The sequence below is a fragment of the Anomaloglossus baeobatrachus genome, chromosome 4 (genome assembly GCF_048569485.1).
Source record: "Anomaloglossus baeobatrachus isolate aAnoBae1 chromosome 4, aAnoBae1.hap1, whole genome shotgun sequence".
NCBI classification, from domain to species: Eukaryota; Metazoa; Chordata; class Amphibia; order Anura; family Aromobatidae; genus Anomaloglossus; species Anomaloglossus baeobatrachus.
Window position 1 is genome coordinate 578,943,587 of NC_134356.1, and position 24,214 is coordinate 578,967,800.

Below are 24,214 nucleotides of genomic sequence, written 5' to 3' on the forward strand. Positions count from 1 at the left end.
CTTAAGATTCTTTATAATATCCTAATGAGTTCAGTGACTAGTTGCAGGGGCGTTAGTTCCCTTGGCTAGTCGAACCCCTCAGCATGTTAGAGTGTCCTTTTGGGCGAGCTAACATGCTAATGAATACGTAACGTCAGCGGCATGCTCGCTGCACCTCTACCACCACTGATGATTTTCTGCTCAATGCGCATGATCATAATGTCCCCGGACTTCCGGTCATGCGCGCTACACAAGTTTGAAGCCCGGATGCGTACACCTGGCTTCATAGTACGCATGACTGGAAGTCCGGGACTGTTCTGATGAGGCGCACTGAGCCGAAATCTAGCATTGGGCACGGTGTCAGCAGAGAGCAATGAGCTCGACCATGCCTCTAACGCTGCACGTTCATTAGCATGTTAGCACGCCCACAGCTGTGCTGTTCCTGCACTGTCAGTGGGAGCTGCCGGGCAGCTCTAGGCTCCGCCCCCTCCATCCTCTGCGTGTGTAACAGTGTGCTGGCTGGAGGTGAAGCACTGGCAGTCTGGTCTATGCCTCGTCCCAGCACTGCTATATGTTCACTCTGGCTTGCAAATTCTTTAGTAAGTTTATTTAATAATGTCCAGTGGCTGAAAGGATGTTTTGTTGACAAGGACAACAGTAAGATAAGACATATTGCAGGAAAGTGCAGCAGGCATAGGCAGGTTGTGCTGCTGTTGGCCTTTTCTGCCATATGTCTTATATCTAAACTATTAAAAGATAGATTGATGTGTCTGTGTCACCAATCTGCTTGGAAGCTGGGGATGTTGGGGGGGGGATGAGGAATTACAGGCTGATATATACGGTGGTGGGGGGGGTCACCAGCCCTCACCCAATATGAGAAGTGGGGAGAGCATTAGGAGCAGGTTATGATTGTAGAGGGCAAGACAGTTCCTGCTTATTGTGTTAAATATAACTAAATTACTGCGCACTCAGGGGCGTAATGATCAGGGTCACAGAGGTCACAATTGGGGATTTGGGATTCCGCTGACCCCAGTGTGTGCTTCAGCTGGATGTGCATTTTAACTATGTCAGCATGAGAAGCCCATTGTTATAGTTGAGCTGTGCGGTGGACAGGGGCGGAACAGTTGCAGTTGCAGTTGCAGTGATTGCAACTGGGTCTTGGGGTGCAGGCGGCCCGCCAGCCCCAGCCCCTGCTTCAGTAGGACATTTGGCTGAGACTGCACATCCAGCTGAAATGCATCTCTGTGCAGAGACCCGTTGGGTCCCTGCACTGTGATACGTGTTGCAGCCAAATAGAAGACAGCAGCTTTGAGCAGTATCCCCGTGACTAAGGCAGCGCATGACAATGATGTCTTGTGTTGCCATAGCACAGACACTGATGAAAGCTGCTGGCAGTGCAGGCCGGCTATAGAGGAGGACGATGCATGTGGGCGCTGGGGAGGCTGAGTACAGTATATATCAAAAGGGGGACAGTATATACCAGGATAAACCAGGAGGGGGATAGTATATACCAGGAAGGCATCAGAAGTGGGACAGTATATACCAGAAAGGTCTGAGGAGAGTAACATATATACCAGGAGGGGGACTACATATTCCAGGAGGGGACAGTATATACCAGGCTAAGGGACAGTATATACCAGGTTGGGGAACATATATACCAGGATGGGAAACATATTTACTAGGACTGGGGACATACGAGGATAGTGGGCATATACACCAGGATGGGGAACATATATGCCAGGATGAAGGACAAATTTACCAGGAAGGAGCCCAGGATGGGGTACATTAGAACAGGATGGGGACATTACTACATAATGTGGGGGAGGGTAACTCATATGTCTTTATAGAATTTAGAATGCTAAATGTATACATACATAAACATACATCTGGCCAACATATGGGGATGGGGGGGGGGCAGGTACAAATTTTGTATCGAGGCCCATCAAACTCTAGTTACACCACTGTGTCAAAGTATTTTTTTTAGAGTTTTGTCATTTCTATACCAATTTTGGACTATTCTGGCAACGTTTTGAAAAGTTTACAGAACTCATTCTGGAGGGGCATAGCCTAGCCTGGCTAATAGATTACAGCTGAAATGTTGTATCATCTCCGATAATGAAAACAAATGAACCAAAATTCATGAAGAGGCTTCAGCCTCCATATGAATTTGGTGCATCTATCTTCACTGTGTCCTTCATCAAGAAGGACTTACAACATGCCAAACTTTGTGAATCAGGACATATCTGATTCAGAGTTTGCTATATATACTATATGGAACCACTACTATATTTTAGAACTTAGTGTACGTTTTCTTGCTGATTTGGATGAAGAATTGAAGGATCTCCTGGGCAAGAGAAATACATGTGGCTTTGGTAAAGGGAATTTGTCATCAGAAAATGATTTATGATTTAAATCCAGTTAGTGTTAATTGCCACCGCAGCAGGGCAATTGGGATGAGCCGGGTAAAGTTCTGAGACTGTCGCATCTAATGGATGCAGCAATCCTGGGTGGCTGCAGGCTGCTATTTTTAGGCTGGGGAGGCTTAATAAACATGGGACTCTCCAGCCTGAGAATACCAGCCCCCAGCTGTCATGCCTTATCATGGCTAGGTATCAAAATTGTCAGGGACCTCGCTGCATGCAATCCCTCTTATTTTGATACACAGCCAAGATAAACGCACAGCTGTGGACTGCAGCTTGTAGCCGTGGGCTTTATCTGTGCTGGTATCAATAGACGGGGGGACCCTATGCCATTTAATTTATTTATTAATTTTACACCCCGATATAATAGACCCACAGACAGAGGACAGACTGCAGCCAATCAGAGATGTCGGTGGGTGGGGAAAGCAGTGAATATTTATGAAGGATACTGAGCGGTTCCAGAAGTACAGCCATGGGAGCAGTTACAGCCATGGGGAGAGTCGATAAGTATATCCTGCTTTAACCATTTTCCTCCTTTTTGTTTTACAATGATTTCCCTGGACAATCACAACCATGCCAATACTTGACATGACTGTGATGGGGCCAGCAGTTGGTTTTTGAGCAAACAAACAACTACCGAACATTGCCACCTTCTGAACAAAGTGCTCGGATAACCGAGCCTGAACTGAATCTGCAAAGGGTCATACTGAATCTGAAATTGGCGAATGCTAATCGAGCAGGTTTGCTCATCTATACTAACTAGTTTGCATACAATTTAATTTAAGGGAACCTGTCAGGTCCCCTATGCACCAGAAACACAAGCAACTAGTTTGTTGTTTCCTATGAACCTTTATACTGACCTACTGTATATCATTATAATTTTTGCACAGATGTACATTTTGGCTTATGTGACTCTTATGGCCTATTGCTAATAGGATCTTATTAAAAATAACATTGATTTACTTTCTGCTATATTTAAGAGTGGTATATTCCTAGTATTATCTGGTCACAGTATCATCCTTTTTCTGTAAACTGTGTACAATCTATATGGGCTATAGCCATTAGACTCTGACTGTCACTCTTTTTACATGTTTACATATTAATATAGATTTCAGGTGTAAACTTTGCATTTTATTGTACTTTAGGCACTAGCACCTTATGTAATTTAGCACTTTAGAGATTGCTGTGGGCTATACCAAAATGAGTATTGAGTTTTTTCATTCCACTCTTGAGGAACCTCTTACTTTGAGGGAAAACGCATCAGGTGGTCTTTGACCACTCCATATAGAGTGGTTTATGTTCGTGGGCCTTTGGCCATTGTTACACTCACCAGATTGATTTTTGTTGGTAGAGTGGTTATCTAAATTTTTTATGGTATTTACCCCCCAAAAGTTGGTGTATTGTTGTGGTTTTCTATAGTGTGGCACTTTTTACTGTACCTACTTTAACCTGTATAGGGCTTTCTAGGGTCTCAAGGGTCAGTCGCCGGTGAGTGGGGGTGCAATATGCGCAGAATTAGGGTACCAACCTCCGCGGCAAGTTAGTGATAAGAATAGAGCCTACTAGCGCCAGCCTCCCTTGCTGTTATTTGTATATTACCACATATTGTGTTCTGTTGTTTGCCATGAGAATATCTCTCATTTTTAAAATCTAATAAATTCTAAATGTTAGGAGTTGTTTATTTTTGTTTAAGCCCCTTCTGATTCCATATGTTTCCCCCAGGTAAAATAAAAAAAAAGCCTCCCATTCTAGTGCCATTATTTTACCTGGGGAATCAGAAGAAGTAATCGTAGTAGCGGACAACCCCTTTAATGGAAATGTGTCGCCCTGGGCAAGCCAGGGGACACAGATAACAACACACACGCACCCCACATTCCCTGTAGGTACACCAGCTAACCCACAAATCCTTGTTGCCTTCCTCCAGGAGTCTGATGATGCACACCAGGGGGTGGGCCAGGCGGTTGGCTCCTCCCACCGAGGAGCTCACAACACTGGAGGCAGGAGGAAACCAGGCAGTTCTGTCAGGGAGGAGGAAGTGGAAGGAGTCGAGCCCAGGCAGGGCAAGAGTGAAGGAGTAGTCTAGACAGGGTTAGAGTAAACAGCTAAGTGGAAGTGAAGGAAGAAAGCAGTAAAGGAGGAAAACAAGTGAAGTGACAGTAAAGAAAGAAAGCCTGAAGTTAGTCTGTGGCTGTGTGCCCAGACGGAGTCAGCAAGGTCAGCAGACAGTGGTGAAGATCTGCAGTGGGACTGTCTGGAGGTTGCTGGAAGGGCCACGGAGGCTGTGTGTATCCGGGGGTCTGGAGCAGTATACAAAGGGCAGTCAGCACCAGAGCAGGGGCTTCCGGATCCCAGCAAGGCTTGGAGTCGCTGTAAATTGCTAAATCCGTTAGTGAAGGGGACGTAGATCCCCCAACAAGCAAGTCCTGATTGACGGCAAAGGTCCAACCACAACGGGGAAACACCGCCACCGCCAAGGCACCAGTTTCCCAGGGCCGGCGCCTGCGGGCAAAGTGTGGAGCTCCTCCGGCACAGATTGCAGTCGGGGAGCGGGTAACCGGTGGGAATCCACCGCTACCAAACAGACATTTCAAAGGTGCAGGGAAGAGACCGTCACCGCTAACTGCAGGGAACCGCAGCACCGTGAACCGTCCGAGGGACCCGTCCAACCAGCCGTTTGTTTACCGAGAACTGTGTCGTGTTTACTGGCTGAGTGAGTACCTCAGTGCCGCAAGGCACAGCGCTGCCCCCTGCGCCCCTGCACCCCACTGGGCCCCCGGGATCACCAACCCCTACCCACGGAGGGGCAACACAACAACTGGCTGCTCCACATCACCATCCCCGGGATCCCCATATTGAGCAGCGGTGGTGAAATCACCACAACCGTGGGTGGCGTCACGAACTATAACAATCCCCACACCCAACCACAAAAAAACCCCCTTTCACTCACGGGCGAGGAGTGTCGCTCGAGAAACCCCGGGATCCGGCCTACAGCTCGAGCCACCAGGAGCAGCTGCCGGACCCGAGCAGAAGGGGTGAGCGCGGTGTGCTGACACCCTCCTCCCCGCCCGCGACAGAAACTATTCTGAAAATCAATTGTGTAGCATTATCTTAAGTGTCTCTTGTTTATGAAATGTTCTGGCTTCAAATACAGTCAGTACTTGATGAACAGTCACTGAATATAATTAAGGAGAGAAGCAGTTAATTATTTCTTTTTGTCTTGCAGATGTCATATGTCACAACATTTGTATTCAGTCTCAATATTGTTTATATAACCTAATGACAGCTTTTAGGTAAGAACCATGAATCAGACAAGCTGCAGTCATGAAGATATTTTGCTCAATTTATGATTGACAATCACCTTGATGACTTCAGAGACAGTTAAACTATGCAAAATTATCAAATTGGGTTTTGGAAGATTACACATAAAGGGAATCTGTCACCAGGTTTTTGCTGAGAGCAGCATAAGGTAGGGAAGGAGATTCTGAATATAATGGTGTATCACATAGATTACTGGCTGCTGCCATCACAATCTGAATTTGTAACTTTAGGCCATGTGCGCACTTTGCGTTCAATTCCGCAGCGTGTAAGTCCCTGCCTGTGCATCTCAGAACGCAGCCAAAAATCTGTGTTCTGAGACGCATTCGGCAGAACGCAACGTGCGCACATTCCTGGACAATTTATGTGTTCTGGATGCTTGCTCTGCCATAGACAAAGTGGGATAAGCATCCAGAATGCACATTTTTTACAGTGCGGTCCCACACAGCTCTGCAGCTTCCCCATAGACTTGCAGCAGAGCCGAGTGGGACCGCACTGTCAAAAAGAGCAAGGCTGGCTGCAAGACAGAGCCGCACGATCAGAATGAACTCGGATGAACTTCACCCGACTTCATTGTGATCGCGTGGCTCTGTGCGTGTGTTGCGGCTTGATTTGCGGTCACACGTAAAGGACTCACCTATGATCGCAAGTCCCCTGAGTGACTGCAGTGAGCCGCGCGATCAGCTGTGCTTCCACTCAGGTTCCTCTCAGCCATAGCTGCACTCCACCACCTGCGAGCGGTGGCTGCGAGTAACTTCAGTGACAACACAGCTGATCGCGCGACTCACTTCAGTTGCTGCATGGAGCTCACAGGAGCGGCGGTGTTCTACTGCCGCTCCTGTCAGCTTCCGATGTAGCAGAGCTGAAAGCTTCGTGGGACCTTGCGTGGATTACATCGGACATGGAGATGTTTTTGAGGGGTTAATAAAGTGGTGAAAGAGGGGGGTTTTTTTTGTCTTTCATTCCAAATAAAGGATTTTTTGGGTGTGTGTCTATTTTCTTTAACTTACAGGTTAATCATGGAAGGTATCTCGGGGAGATGCCTGCCATGATTAACCTAGGACTTAGTGGCAGCTATGGGCTGCTGCCATTAACTCCTTATTACCCCGTTTGCCACCATACCAGGGCAACTCGGGATGAGCCGAGTAAAGTCCCGGGATTGTCGCATCTAATGGATGCGGCAATTCTGGGCGTCTGCTAGCTGATATTGTTAGGCTGGGGGGCTCCCCATAACGTGGAGCTCCCCATCCTGAGAATACCAGCCTTCAGCCGTGTGGCTTTACCCTGGCTTGTATCCAAATTGGGGGGACCGCACGTCGTTTTTTTTCAATTATTTATTTTTTTTACTGCTCGATATAGACACGCCCACCGGCGGCTGTGATTGGTTGCAGTGAGACAGCTGTCACTCAGCGTGGGGGCGTGTCTGACTGCAACCAATCATAGGCGCTGGAGGACGGGGGAAGAAGGGAATACGTAATGGATTAATGAGCGGCCGGCATTTTCAAAAGAGAAGAAGCCGCCACAGTGTGAACGCCATGCAGCGCAGCACCAGTGATCGGGGATCGGTGAGTATGAGAGAGGGGGTGGGAGGGAGAGACAGAGAAAGAGATAGAGACATAGACAGAGACCAACCGACAGACCCACCGACAGAGAGAGAAAGACGAAAGACCTGCCTTTGTTATGTTAAAAAAACATGCGGATCGCAACAATAATGCAGTGCAAACGCCCTGCTTAACATTTTGGCAGCAATTTTCTACAACTTATAGATTTCAATGGGTGTAGAACACAGCCAAAATGGCAAAAACAATTGACATGTTGCTTCTTCAAATGCATGGGTTTTTGACAAATTTTTGACAATCAAAACGCTGCGTTTCAAAAAGCATAGTGCGCACAGATTTTGCATGATTCTCATAGACTTTGCTGGGGAATCAGAACGCATGCATTTTGTCAATGACACAGTGCAGTTGTAAATGCAGCCAAAACACAGAAAAATACACAAAGTGCGCACATAGCCTTAGTCATGTAGTTGAGCCCAGGGAGCTGGCCCACCCACACCAAGCTCTCTATGGAGATTGTACATTGATTGTTAGCATATTTAGTCCCATGCGTCCACCAGGGAATTGACACCGTTTACTTTGTTCTTTTTCTTGTGTCCTTTTGTATGCGATATTTTGATATAAGCACAGGCACTTTCATGTATGTTTGTATTTAATAAAAAAAAATTTCAAGCAATAACTCCTGATTCCTCCTGAAATGCATATATACTTTGAGTTTCTTGGTGTCAGGGATGGGTATCATTCACACTAATCTCTGATCTTTATTAACATGGATAAGCTATAAGAGGTTGTACATTGACTGTGAGGTGTCAGTCACAAAAGTGGGAGTATCAGACTTCTCTGAGTTTCTAGTCCTGTAATTATAAGGGTCATTCTGCTTAAACAAACATAGCTAATAAACAAAAGATCAGACTGTGACAAAACAGGCATGCCTGAACATTCCGTGTTAACCCTTGCAGCATGCTGGCTTCAGTTTACATAGCAAACATCTGCTGACAGATTCCCTTTAATGCCGAGTTAAAAGTGAGCCAATAACTTAATTAGAATCAACAACATTTTAATTTCTTGCTTGATATTTAGATACACAATGAATAAATGGCAAATCAGTACCAAAATGTAATAATACTATTAATATATAAGTGTAATCATGAATATACGATTTTTAATCCATGGGTTAAGGGGGCTTTACACGCTGCGACATCGCTAATGCGGAGTCATTGGGGTCACGGAATTTGTGACGCACATCCGGCCGCATTAGCGATGCCATTGCGTGTGACACCAATAAGCGATTTTGCATCGTTGCAAAAACGTGCAAAATCGCTAATCGGCGACATGGGGGTCCATTCTTAATAAACGTTACTGCAGCAGTAACGAAGTTGTTCCTCATTCCTGCGGCAGCACACATCGCTGCGTGTGACGCCGCAGGAACGAGGAAGCTCCCCTTACCTACCTCCCGGCTGCTATGCAGAAGGAAGGAGGTGGGCGGGATGTTACGTCCTGCTCATCTCCGCCCCTCCGCTGCTATTGGGCGGCGGTTCAGTGACGCTTCAGTGACGTCGCTGTGACGCCGCACGGACCTCCCCCTTACAAAGGAGGCGGTTCGCCGGTCACAGCGACGTCGCCGGACAGGTAAGTATGTGTGACGGCTCTCGGCGATGTTGTGCGGCACGGGCAGCGATTTGCCCGTGTCGCGCAACAGATGGTGGTGGGTACCCACACTAGTGATATCGGGACCGATATCGCAGTGTGTAAAGTAGCCTTTAGTCTCACCAAGACAACCCATCTTTAAAATAAAGCCAAAGGTCCAGTTTCTGCCATCCAGTCAATTACTTGTGGAAGCCTTGTCACTCATGTAACAATATATTGTGACCATTGAAATAGATAGTCGTCCATGTGATGCAAGGATTGGTTGGGTAGACAAGAACGCAAGTGACTCTTTAATCAGAAACGCTCTAATGTCCATTTATTCTCTGAGAACAGGAGTTCTCTTTATGAGAGCTCTTTGAGGCCCCTTTGGAAAACGTTCAACTCATATTCTGTTTAATATGTTAAAAGCTGCAATTTAAAGTAGTTGTCCTTTTACTTTAAATGAAATTATTAATTGACCCAGGATGGTTCAAATAAAAAAAAAAGAAACTACGGTAATTTAGCTGCTTGACCCCAGACACATGTCAGTACTTCCCACTATTTTCCTTTCTTGTCTCCTCGCTTTCTGTTCAGGCAGAGGTATTAGGTGACCTGTGCTGCCAATCAGTGGCAGTCACATGTCAACTGAGCCAGAAGAGGAAGAAAGGAGACCATTAGTGCACACAATACATATTAAAATGGTGGTTCACTACTTAGTATTACTGGCCACATCGATATAACATGGGATTGTAGACCCCATTTTAGAACTTAACTCTTAACAGCCATAATAAAGACTACAGACAATGCTTTGGTGTTAGATGACTGTAAAGGGTGCTTTACACGAGACGATCTATCGTGCGATAGATCGTCGGGGTCACGGTTTTTGTGACGCACATCCGGCATCGCTTGCGACGTCGGGCTGTGTGACACCTCCGAGCGATGCAGTATCGCTCACAAATCGTGAGTCGTGTACTCGTCGCTCGGTTTCATAATCTCATTTAATTAAAATGGTGCCGGTTGCTCATCGTTCCCGGGGTAGCACACACCGCTCCGTGTGACACCCCGGGAACGATGAACACAGCTTACCTCCGTCCAGCGGCATCCGCCGGCTATGCAGAAGGAAGGAGGTGGGCGGGATGTTTACATCCCGCTCATCTCCGCCCCTCAGCTTCTATTGGCCGGCCGCTGTGTGACGTCGCTGTGACGCTGTACGTCCCTCCCCCTTCAGGAAGAGGATGTTCGCCCATAGCGACGTCGCTCAGCAGGTAAGTGCGTGTGATGGGGGTTAACGACTTTGTGCTCCACAGGCAACTAATTGCCCGTGACGCACAAACGCCGGGGGCGGGTACGATCGATTGTGAAATCGCACAATCGGTCGTCCCATGTAAAGCAGTCTTAAGGCTTCATTGAGGGTTACCTATATATCATTAAAATACTCTATTAAATTAAACACTTTAGACAACTCAATCAGTTTTGCCAAAGACTTAACTAAAGCAAAATACTTACAAAAAAACACCCAAAAACATGGGTTAATTTATCCCTACAATAAAACCAGATGGCATAAAAAGATGAACTGAAAACACAGAAAGGCGCAGGTGAGTGGATGCTAAAAAGCTACTGAGGTGATCCAAACCCCTGAGGATGTATAAATAGTCCACTTTGCTGCCAGAATAGCGTCCAATCAGCACCAAGGTCCAGTCAGACAACTCAACCAATCAAGGATCACGAGCCATTTTTACTAAGGTTAGGGCCAAGCCCCCTTGAGAGACCAGCAGAATTACCTGACAAACATTGCACCTAATGGGATAAAAAACTGTGACAATTATTGATTTACTAACCAGGGAACCTAATCCAGGAAACTCATACTCATTTAGGAGCCACAATCCCATGTGGCCCCTTCCGTTATCCCCTCCAGGGACCTTCCATTCAAAAACAAGGCTTCTCTCAAATACCTTGTGTTGGCAATTGAGCCTCTGAGCGGGAGTGACACTGGGCTGTGATGTCCGTGGAAACTACGATCACAGCCCAGTCACTCACAGCTACTGGAGTCAGCCTTGGTGATGTTGGGTCAACTGGAAATTGACAAGACAGCCCGGGGGTCACGCAATATGGATGAGCGGACCGCAATAGCACCACTCAGAGGCACTATTGCCAACACAAGATATTTGAGAGAAGCCTTGTTTCTGTATGTTATATTGATGTGGCTAATAAAGATAAGTAGTGAACCACCCCTTTAAGGAAGAGCAGTATGGGTCTGGTAGGTGACTATAGTTTTATGTCTGGTTAAATTAGGTCAGTGTCTGGCAAGATTTTGATGGCTTTACCTGCAGTTCTTGCAGAACCATGGCAGGTCCCAGTGCTGCCAACTTCCTGTGCCTAGGATGATGTGGCAGAGTCGGCCACTAAGTCTATATATCATCCAAGGTATGCCACTAAGCAAACCACCCAATGCCACCGACCCCACCACACATTTTTAACTATGTGCCTGACACTATAATCAATATTAGGTATCCCTGCACTAAAAATTTAACAGAAAGTCCAGCTCACTGCATTGTGAAAAGCCCTCTTGTTAGGAGCACAAATCCGCATGACTAAGGGCGTTTGACACCAGAAACTAGTAGAGGCATCATAAGGGATGTGGCATGTGCTGTCTTTTTGTGATTTTAATAGTCAAGAAGCCTACAATTAGTGAAGCTGAACTTGGATCTTTCTTCTCATCCCTGCACTACAGTTCATTCCAGGCACAAGCTCCATCCTATGGTCTGGATTCTGTAGATATAAAAAAGCAACAAAAAGAGGGATAATATTCACCACCAAAAATTCAGCAATTACAGCAAATAGAGGGCAGCAGTTAAAACATGCCCAGGCCAAGGAACTAATGCACAAGCAGGATGCAGCAAAACCCCCAATAAGGTGGAGGCATCACAAGTGCAAAAGAAGCAAATCACTCACACACTTCCAGTTGATGGAGGGGGCGATTGCTGGATGATAGAATTGCACACAGATGGCTTGTATAGGGCGCCGTTCACACATGTAGGTGCACAGTATCTGGTTTGCAGCGTATTAGTTATGCCCATACTATTAGACTAAGTCAAAGAGTATGGGCATAACTAATAGGCTGCTAGCCAGATAATGTGCACCTACATGTGTGAATGGTGCCCTATACAAGCCATCTGTGTGCAATTTTATCATCCAGCATTTGCCCCCTCTATCGATTGGAAGTGTGTGAGTGATTTGCTCCTCTTACACTTGTGATACATTCACCTTATTGGGGGTCTTGCATCCTGCTTTAGTTGCATTAGTTCCTTGGCCAGGGCAGGTTTTAACTACTGCCCTGGATTCTGTAAATGCCACATCATCTTGTGGGGTCTAAAGGTTCTATACCTTAGGCACCACTACATTCATCTGTAGAGAACTTACTTGTAACATCTATGATGCACCAAACATATGTTCAAGTTTCTCCTTCCAGTAAGTCATCTCAGCCAATCAGATAGTGTGTGCCAAATACCTGGCAAATAAGCACATTTCAGGATCAGCATGGAATCCAATCTCATACATACATGATATGAGCTGGCCGTTGATTTTGGCAGGCCATAGCTGTAGAGGAAAACAGAACATGGTCAGTACTCATCACTGGAGTCGGCATACAAAAGCAAAGAGGGGGATTGCCTTCACAGAATAGAATGTGCCTGACCCATTTTGCATAGACCTTGTACCAATAGAATGAAAAAAAACATAACCTCCTGGAGCCACAAGGAAAACCTAGAGGTCCATCCTCCGACATTATTTATAGGACTAAACTCAGGGAGCTTTCATCCCCAGTTGGAGTGGATGTAATCTGGAGGCCTGGGTGGGTTCATCACAGTAAATTGATGTGGCAAAAGCCCAAAGCACCTCTCATCCTCTTAGGGCATGAATGATGGCACCTGATAGGCTGCGCTCTATGGTTTATGGGGTAAAAGGTATGAAAATAGTGAGATTATGCACTATGATTGTGTAAAGTAGGGAAGCATAAAAAGCGAAACTAGAAATTGTGAAGTGCCATGATCATATTGATCTACAGAATACAGTTAACATGTTAAATTGAATAGTGAACAGTGTTAAAACAATGAAAAACAAAGCTAGAATTGATGTTTCTTTTGTACATTTTACCTGACAAAAAGTATAATAAAAAGTTATTAAACTATTATTTGTATCAGAAAATTGTACCAAGGTTTCAAAATAAACCCTCACATCGCTCCACTGATGGGATATTGTAAAAACGTTTAGCTCTCAAAATATGGCTACAGAAAAATGAATTATTTTTCTTTAAGCAGTGTACTTTTTTGTACAAAAGTAATACATAAAATTATATAAGTTTAATATCACCATAATTGTATTGACCCACAGTATAGAGTTAAAACTTTATTTGTGCAGTATTTTGATAGTATAACATTTAAAACTTAAAATCAACAACAGAATTTATTTTTTTTTCTATTCCTCTTCAGAAAGAGTTAATAAAAGTTAGATAACTTATATGTATCTCAAAATTCTCTCACTAATAAATACAACTCATCTCACCGAAAACAAGTTCTTCAGTTAAGGTGGTAAAAAAAAATATTCAATGTTTCTTGGAATTTGTCAATGGGAGAAGTTGAAAAAAAAGATTTTCAATTTTGTGTCATGATGGTCCCCTCTATTTCAGGTGTCAGGAGATGTAAGCACAGGGCTTCATGCACACTTGCACAGTTACAATTTCTGGCTGTACAGATTTTCCCTGATTCTGTGCTGCAAGAGTTAAGCAAGCAGTTTGTCTGGTCTTCTAATTCAGGATGAAAAGCCAGGTCTCAGCTGTTTTGAGTTTCTCTTTCCCCTCTTCAATTAAATACCCTCCTCTCAGCTCAGGAAATTGCCACGCCAGTGATAGCTTTGCTGTATCTTGGCCTCAGGAGTGGACTTGTGAGCTGTGGACTAAGTAGTTTTGAGAGCCATAGCCGGAGATTTCTGCATGGAAGTTGTGTGGTATTTTTCCTTCCTTTTAATCCCATTTCAGTTTACCTCACTTATCCCTTCTCTTTACTACTTCCTGTAATTTGGCATGCTTTGTACTATTGCTGTTTCTATTACCCCTGTCTATCTTATTCCCTTTGGGTCTTTAACCTAGAGCAAGACTAGTGTACCCGATGCCCTGCACACTAGATAATGTTGTGTTCAGGGAAAGATGGGGATAGGAATGTGATTGTTGCACGGGTGTGAAAGAATCTGTCTAGTGATGTCAGGGAGCTCAGAATTGCTTAGGGTAAGCATCATGGGTTGTCCCTCCCGTTCCTTCCCTAGTGGCAGTGTATTCCTTCTACCATCTCGCCTTACGCCAACCAGCTCCTTTGGTGAAATGCGACAATCCGGAGCTGCCCTAGAGTGATACCTTGTCACACGGAGTTTTGCAGAAACTTCAAATTGCAAATTATGACACTCCACTTCATGGTTTCTCTAATGTCTGGCAGACTTGGGCATTGACCTGCTGTGTGCTGATCCATAGGCACGCTAACAAGAGTTAAGGGTGCTTTACACGCTGCGACATCGCTAGCGATTGCTAGCGATGTCGAGCGCGATAGCACCCGCCCCAGTCGTTCTTGCAATATGTGGTGATTGCTGCCATAGCGAACATTATCGCTATGGCAGCGTCACACGCAAATACCTTGTCAGCGACGTCGCTGTGACCACCGAACAATCCCTCCTTCAAGGAGGAGGTGCGTTCGGCGTCTTAGCGACTTCACTGCGGCGTCACTAAGCGGCCGGCCAATAGAAGCGGAGGGGCGGAGATGAGCGGGACGTAACATCCCGCCCAGCTCCTTCCTTCCGCATTGCCGGTGGACGCAGGTAAGAAGATGTTCGTCGTTCCTGCGGTTTCACACATAGCGATGTGTGCTGCCGCAGGAACGACAAACAACATCGCTACGATTTTTGGTGTTGGAGCGACCTCTCCAACAGCAACGATTTTTACCTCTTTTGCGATCGGTTTAGGTCACTCAGAGGTTTTACATGCTGCGATGTCGCTACCGGCGCCCGATGTGTGTCACTAACGACGTGACCCCGACGATATATCTGTAGCAATGTCGCAGCGTGTAAAGCACCCTTAAATCTCTGATTGTTTGCTTGCTCCTTTAATCACATGTTGTGGGAAGACCTATTACATCTGCTCCCCTCCTATTTATACTGTTGGAATCCTATCCATGCCAGCTATAGTTTATTCTGTATTGGTCTGTGAGGTGTGGTGTCCTAGACTCTCTTTGGTGAAAGCTGTGTTTAATGATGCTTTTTGCTTGGTGAGGCTGTGGAGCATATTATCCCTGTTGTTTTGTACTTTCTTCCTGCTCTTGTTTTCCTCCTGAATCTCTTATTGTCTTATCCTGTGTGTGCGTGCTTTGTGACAGAGTTCTGTTTTTTTCCCTTATCTGTCTTTTTCTGTGGTTTTAACACACTCCTGTCCTGCCCCTGCCTGGGGAGGTAGAATTACATCAGGATTAGTCAGGAAATCGGCCACGAAGGAGACTCAGGCCTCTCCATCATTAGGGGTATCCCTGAAAATAGGGAAAGCATAGGGCCCTCTAGCTTGAGGGACAACTTAAGAGCTCCGTTTCCCTGCTATCCCAAAGTCATCATGACATACCAGTTGCCAATCATCAGACAAGTCTAACCTCACCATCAGAGGCTCTGGTGATAAATGGGTAGGCACTTAGTCATGCCCCTCTCAGGGTAACTTTGGTTCTGGGAACAGTGGTCTACACCCGTCACTTCTCCCTATCACTCTACCGTTACATTTCTTAAGGAGTTAAATAGTGCATAAACCTTTTATTGAGCCAAACTCAATGTTTACTCCAAACAGTTGATTATCCTGTAATTAACAGTTTTAAGGTATCCCAATTTAATTTGTCTCAGGATTATTATTTTTTTTTAAATTGAACATCTGTTTTTATCATAATAGGCATTGTTCAGCCATTTGGATGTCTGTTAAAGTACCACTCCTGCATTTTGTTGGTTTTTTTTCCCCAGCACTGGAGGGGTGCTTTAGCTCTAAGTCATCATCCCATTGTGTTATACTTACCCTCCAGCGTTTTCACCCTTTTTTGGTGCCACTCCGGTTCCACAGCGCTATATTGTGCCCTTAACTTCAGACTGACTAGAAGTCATAAGTTATGTCGCAAGCTTTCAATGCAAGCCTATGAGAGCAGAATGAGGCCAGAATAAGGCTCTCATAGAGTTGTACTGAGCTGTGATCTTTGGCACTCTATATGAAACAGTGAAGCTGCCGGCAGGTGACAAATCGACGGTGGGAGTGACACTGGAAACAGATGAAGATGGTTGAGGGTCAGTCAAGGAATTTACATGTAAAGCACCACTCCACCAGTGAAAAAGTTTAAAAAAAAAAGACACTGGACTGGTGCTTTAAATGTAAAATGTACTGGAGGAGCACAGCACGGCAATTTTTTTTCTTTTAGAGGTAATTGCTCATTAGTTAAAAGTAAGCCAGTATATTCTGTAATGTGATAAAAGCTTGTTATATCTACCAATTATCTTATATTTGATTAATCTGAGCATTTTATATTAGATTCTGCTAATAATGTTCACTTTAGGGCCAGTCTTTGCTTGTGGTGCTTAGAGTAAGAACACTTGTCTTTCACATATTGGTTAATGGAACCATTGTAACACCATATTTACGGAGTAGCCTTGGATCGCTAGAAGCCGCCCAAAGGAGTATAGAAGCAATGAAGGCTGCATTTATCCTGGTTGCTTTTGCACCTTTTTCTACCACAGCAGCAGTCCACTCCTTGTGAATCTCCCCCAAATTTATGAATGGCCTTTACTTAATAATCTTTTCAAGGCTGTGGTTATCCCAGTTGCTTCTGCACCTTTTTCTACTACACTTTTTCCTTCCACTCAACTTTCCTTTAATATGCTTGGATACAGCACTCTGTGAACAGCCAGATTCTTTAGCAATGACCTTTTGTGGCTTACCCTCCTTGTGGAGTGTGTCAATGACTGCCTTCTTGACATCTGTCAAGTCAGCAGTCTTCCTCATGATTGTGTAACCTACAGAACCAGACTAAGGGACCATTTTAAATGCTTAGGAAGCCTTTGCAGGTGTTTGTGGTAATTATTTTAAATTTCAGAAACAATGGCTTTTGGGTTTTCAGTGGCTGTAAGCCATAATCATAAACATTAACAGAAATAAACATTTGAAATAGATCACTCTGTTTTACATTTTAATTTGGTCACGTTAACAGTGGACTGGGACCTGAGTTATACCTTTTAAGGTGACAGGTTTTTACTGTTATGCATGAACATTAGCAAGTAGTCTCTGTAGAAGAGACACAATAACCCCACCCCAGAATAATTTATATTTGTCACTATTGTGTGTATTTGGTGTTTTTCTATATTTGTAAGGTGATCCAGTGGTGAGTGAGGGTGAGCCGACGTGGAACGGGGTCGCCCAGATAAGTTAGGGTGTCATACCCTCCGTTGCTAGGCAGGAGCTACAACAGGGAATTAATAGGGAAATGAAAATCCAATATTAATTGGCACTTACCCTACTGCCCCAGCCTCAGAAGGTTTTACGGCTACCTCACATCACATTGTGTCCCCCTTGTTTTTGGTACTTATCTGTCTGCTCAGGCGATTTTCACTGAATTAATAAAGAAATGTTTTATAGGGATATATAATGTACTATTGTTAATTGGCTTTGAGACTACTCCAAGATTATTGGCTTTGTGATCCTTTATAAAGGAGTTAAAATTGAATTGTACAGCACCAGAGAATCAACGCTTTGCACTTATGTTTCGGGGAGCAAGCCCTGAATTCTCCTACGGAAGCCCATACTTCTCAAAATTCTGCACAGAAACTCCTTCCTGGCTCCATGTGGCAAAAAGACTGGATAAAGATTATTTTTATACATTCACATAAGCATTTATGTTACAAGGAAGCATCTTAACCTCACGCAAAATGATGTGTCTACTAGAACCAGTCACTTCAGCAGGTTATTCTACAGATTCATAACTCTTAAAACAAACTAGAGCTAAAACCTTTTATGCTCAAGGATGGGAGGTCATCCTGTCCTTTGAGATGACAATACTATAGCTGACAGTAATTTTTGAATAGACCTTTTATAAATTGGTAGAAATTGCCCATATCCTCCTTTGGATAAGTGTTCTAACGACTAAGTTTCTTTTCTTGATAACTTAGATTTTCCAGCCTCCTTTATGAGATTAGATGCTCTGATTACTAAACAAGTAAAAGCTTTGCAAAGCGGTAATATCGTACTTATCACTTATTTCACAGACTTCCATTATAATATATTTCATAGTGCCATCTATAAAAATAATTATATAAAAATATTGATATAAAGAAAAGGAACAGGATAATAGATCTATTAACGATTTTACCTAGGGCTCAAATGGGGTCAATTCACCAAACAGTTTCTACAAGAGTCCTGATGTATACAGTCATGGCCGAAAGTGTTGGCACCCTTGAAATTGTTCCAGAGAATGAAGTATTTCTCCCTTTGAAATTATTGCAATTACACATGTTTTGTTATACACATATTTATTTCTTTTATGTATATTGGAACAAACACAAAAAAGAGGATAAAAGTAAAATTGGACATAATTTCACATAAAACCCCAGTGAGGTGGACAAAATTTTTGTCATCTTTCCAAAATTGGGAGTAAATAACTTTGTTTCAAGCATCTTGTTCAAACTCACGTGTGGCAAGTAACAGGTGTGGGCAATATGAAAATCAGACCTGAAACCAGAAAAAAAGAGAAGTTGACTCAGTCTTTCCATTGTTTGTATGTGAGTGCCACACTTGGCATGGAGAACAGAAAGAGAAGAAGAAAACTATTTGTGGACTTGAGAACCAAAATTGTTAAATATCAACAATCTCATGGTTACAAATCCAACTCCAGAGATCTGCATGTTTCTTTGTCCGCAGTGTGCAACATAATCAAGAGGTTTACAACCTATGGCACTGTAGCTAATCTACCTGGATGTGGATGACAGAGAAAAGCTGATGAAATGTTCCATTGCAGGATAATCCAGATGGTGGAGAAGCAGCCCCAATCAAATTACAAATAAATTCAAGCTGTCCTGCATCTCAGGGTGTATTACTGTCATTGCAAACTATCCATTGACATTTCAATAAAATTAAATGTTATGGAAGGATACCCAAGAGGACACCACTGCTGACACAGAGACGTAGAAAAGGTGGACTGTAGTTTGCCAAAATTCTTCTGGAAAAGCGTCTTGTGAGCAGCTGTGACCAAGATAGTGCTTTTTGGTAAAGCACATCATTCACCTGTTTACAGAAAACTAAATGAAGCCTACAAAGAAAAGAACACAGTATCTACAGTCAAATATGGTGGCAGTTCAAAGAAATTTTTGGGGTTGCTTGACTGCTTCTGGCACTGAGTGTTTTGACTGTGTGCAAGTCATCATGAAATCTGAAGATTACCAAAGAATTTTGGGTTTCAATGAAGTGCTCAATGTCAGAAAGCTGGGTTTGCGTCTTAGGTCATGGGTCTTCCAGCAGGACAATGACCCCAAACATATTTTAACAAGCCCTCAGAAATGGATTGAAACAAAGCGCTAGTGAGTTCTGCAGTGGCAGCAATGAGTCCAGATCTAAATCTCATTGAACACCTGTGGAGAGATGTTAAAATTGCTTTTGGAAGAAAACACCCTTCAAATATGAGAGACCTGGAGCAATTTGCAAAAGAAGAGTTGTTCAAAATTCCAGTTGAGAGGTGGAAGAAGCTTGTTGATGGTTATAGGAAGTGATTGATTGCAGTTAAATATTAAAGGGTGTGCAACCAAATATTAAGTTGAGGGTGCAAACAATTTTGCCCATTTTTAGAGTTTTGGGTGAAAGTTTGTCCAATTTGCCTTTTTTCTATGTTTCTTTTGTGTTGTTCCAATACACACAAAGGAATTAATGTGTATAACAAAACCTGTGTAATTGCAATCATTTTCTGGGGAAATGCTTCATTTTCTGGAACAATTTAAAGGGTGCAAACACTTTCGACCATAACTGTATAAGAGAACTTTGACGTGATGGGGGATTGCTCAATTTGGTGCAGATGACTGATGATGCAGAAGGTAAATACAATTTCTTTATTGTGACATCAACAGATATTTGTTATCGTAATTTGATTATCTGCACCAAATTGAGAGTAAGGTTTGTTTTTGCTCAAAACGCGTAGATGGTGTTTCTTGTCTATTTATGCTTTAATAGCATTTTTCTACTACAGTTTTGAAAGAAAAGATAGTTAATGCTATGTTTTATCTCAATTTTTGCGGCTGCCGGATATTTCCTCTTTTTCTTATAAGATGCACAAAATAGTTGTAAGATGCATGGAATGAGCCTCTTAATTAAGTAGATGCATTTTATTCTAGCACAACCATCAATCAGACTGTTGTCCACAATTATGACCACATTAGTGGTTAAATATTTAGATTTCTACAGTTGTTGTACTGGACTGGGAGCCTCCTTTCTCAATATGTTCCACTTTACAGCCTGACCTGTTTCAAGTCAATTTGCCTGGACTCCCACCTATCAAACAAAGTTGATAATGATAAGTCTTCTCTACTCTCCAAGTGATCCAGATCGGCATTGTTCACACCAGTTATGAATATGAAGAGTGTTGGAGTCAAACGCTGCCGATTCATTAAGAGGCACACTCATCTTAATGAATCAGGAGCATCTGACAAGTGGCGTGCGCCTCCACTTGTCAGGAATTTGATGAGTGTGGGTTTCCCTGCCACCATCCTGCTCCAACTCTGCCCTCTTTGCCGAATCTGGCGAAAATGGCATGAGAACCTTGCATTCTGCTAAAATTTTGGAACATTTTGAAGCATTTTATGCTAGAATTCTGTCATAAAAGCTTTAATGAATCGGGCCCTTTCTCTCTTATAGGTTATGTTATTTTACTACATAATATCAAAGAAGCCTGTATCTTGTAATTCTCAATGCAGTGCGATGTAACATTGTGTACTTCATTATTTCTATTCATCTCTTATTATATGAATGTGCAATTTTTCTTCTTCGCAAAATCAATTTTAAAGTATTGAAGAAAGAAAATGACATATACATAAAAAACATGCAACAGAGAATGTAGATATCACTCTGAATCTAAAGTGTGATGAAATGTGTCTAGTATAGCTGACTACAATTCTTGACTGCTGACTAAGTACCACAACTTTGGTCACTAGCCACACTGTGCAATTCAAGTAGTCACAAGTCCGCAGTGTCTTGTAATAGTCTGCAGTGCTTAGGTACCATGAACCGTGCAGATCAAAAACTTTGGGTATGGTTCCACTTGCTCATAGCTTCCGATACGAGAGCATCGGAAGTGATATGCTAATGACCCTCTGCTGCAAGCATCAGCCGAGGATCATGCGACTGTGATCCGATCTTATGATCTGGTCAGAAGAGGAAGGGAACACTTCTCCTCCCCGGCCTGGCTCTGCCTACATCGCACTGCGGTTGGATGACATACGAGTTCGGTGGGATGTTTGTCACGCAACCATAGACTTGTATGGGTGCATGTGAGCTGAGACTTGCTGCCAAACGCAGCATGCTGCAATTCATTGCTCAGGCCGATATGTCATGATAAATGGACACAGCCCCATAGTTTTGCACTAGTGTGAGAGCAATCCAATGTTTTATCGGATTGCACTCATCCGTGCAAAACGCAAGTGGACCTGAGCCCTTTGGAGAAGCCTTTACTGGATGACGGAGGTTGACAGCAGGTAAATTGCCAGGTAACGAGCACCTTTTGCTTGTTCAACTCTTTTAAGGATGAAGAATTTAAAATCCCTTTTATTTATAGCCCAAAGCCAAATCTATTAGGGACTCAATATGTCCACAATTAATACCCATACACAACAACAACCATATGAAAATAAGAAATTACTACTTTTTATCCTTAAGGCTTGTGTAGACGACCGTATTTTCCACCGGCATGCGATCCATCAAAAAATTGGATCTCACTCAGGCCAGTGTTAATCAATAAGGCAAAGCACATGTCCAACTTGTATCCGAGAATAGGATGGTACTCAGTCATTCAAGTCTATGGGTCCTTGAAACAAATTGGACTGTACTCTGATGACATCTGAATGCGGTCCAATTTTCAAAGGCTGACAGAATGGAGAATTTTTTTTTCTTAATTCTTCTACACATCTGAGAAAAACAGATCCCAATCTGATGAAACTCTGATCAGAGCCTTACCAGACTGTTTTCCTTAGATGGAGAAAATGTGGTCATGTGAACCGAGCCTAAAGACCGCTTTACATGCGTACCCGCCCCCATCGGTTATGCATCACGGGCAAATCGCTGCCCGTGGTGCACAACATTGCTTGGACCTGTCACACTACTTACCTGCCTAGTGACGTTGCTGTGACTGGCAAACCACCTAGTTTCTAAGGGGGTGGTTCGTTCGGCGTCACAGCGATGTCACTAAGCGGCCGCCCAATAGAAGCGGAGGGGTGGAGATGAGCAGGACGTAACATCCCGCTCACCACAGGTAAGGTGATGTTCCTCGTTCCTGCGGTGTCACACATAGCAATGTGTGCTGCCACAGGAACGACGAACAACATCATACCTGCAACAGCAACTATATTTGGGAATGGAGGACCGTGTCAACGAGCAACGATAAGGTGAGTATTTTTGGCTCGTTAGCGGTCGCTCGTACGTTTCACACGCAACGACGTCACTAACAAGGCCGGATGTGTGTCACGAATTCTGTGACCCCAACGACATCGCATTAGCAATGTCGTTGTGTGTAAAGCGGCCTTTAGACATATAGGAAGATGTTATTAGAACTTTTTGGGCTGTTATACCACCACAATATTATGTATTTGTATCCCATTCTATAAATCAGCGTATACCATGAGCAGAACAAGTCATCATATTCTAATTTCAGAAGCAAAGAAACGTTAGCTACAAAATGAAACGTTAAGCCACAGAGAAGATTCTTCGCTATAAGTCAGGGGAATCAACACTGTAAATCACATACATTTAGTATGTTGCTTTTTATCACAAACTAAAGAAAATAGAAGTAAAAAAATATGCCCTCTGCTGAGCTGCAAACTATAGACACTTGACGAAATTGTGGCAATTGTAAGTAGTGGCCTCTTACTCATTGCATTGTAAGATCATAGTAATTATCACTCACTACTACTCTAAACCTCCAGCTGTGTAAAATGTTCCGAGCTACGTAAATGTTAAAATAACTAGAAAATTACTAAAGGATGCATGAAAATAGAAAGATTTAAGAAGGAATTTTGGATGAAAATTTGTCTATATCATTCAGAGTATGGACGTCACAAGTTTTTATCATCTTTCCACCACTGTTGACACTTAAAAGTAATGGGGGTTATCTTGAATTAGCTCTAATAATTTCTAAAAAAAAATTAATAGTTAATAGCTAGGTACAAAATAGCCAGAACCTTACTGCCCAATGCATTAACACTGAGCTATTTGTTTGTGCCTTTTTTAATGTGCAGTTATGACCAATTCTGGCAAAATATGGTTACATATACTGATAAGGAAGGATAGCTGGTTTATAATCTGAAAAGGAGATTGGTGAACTAAAATGCAACTTTATAATGCCTTACAGGAAATCTGTCAGCAGGATTTTGCTACTTTAGCAAAGCCAGGTAAGACTGGTTTAAATCCTAGCATTATAGGTCTTGATAAGGTGCCCCTGTCTAGCTTTGACTAAGAAACAGGGCATGTGTTCACCTATCTGTCTGCTGGCAATGTTGAGGAGAGTGGAATGAGTTGAACCCTTCTGTTTAGTGCTGGAAGCTGCTGAAGATCAGACTGAAGATGGTATCGAGAGGGGTAGGACCGTACCGATCTGTGTGTAAAGTTTTCTTTACATTGCACTATAGCTTTAGTCTACAATCCTTTACTTATTTTCAGACCCCCTTTTATGCAACTTGCAGACTGATCCCATTTTACATTTTTCTATTGTCGGAGTGCTCCATCTAGTAATAAACTTTGGTTGTGAGGTCTTTGTGTGTCCAGAATGCTGTTTTCTAAATTAGCTTACGTATCTGAACAGAATCTTTCCTGCTCCTATTTAATTTCATATGCTTTACTCTTTTTCTATAACCTGTATTTTTTTTATGCCAAAGCCAAGCCTTACATATAAATACTATGATTCAAAGAGTTACACTTGTTTTGTGATTTGGAGACACTCCTGGTTTTGACATACAAATACTGATGAAATACTGATTAAAAATACAGTTGTGTGAATGAGAGCTTAGACCTTTGCAGCT

General features: G+C 43.3%; 1 protein-coding gene across 1 annotated transcript in view; it reads left to right on the forward strand.

Annotated features, from left to right (window-relative positions):
- LOC142304089 (prolactin-releasing peptide receptor-like) overlaps window positions 1-24,214 on the forward strand; it is a 409,557-nt gene that overhangs the window by 215,100 nt on the left and 170,243 nt on the right. The window lies entirely within an intron of this gene.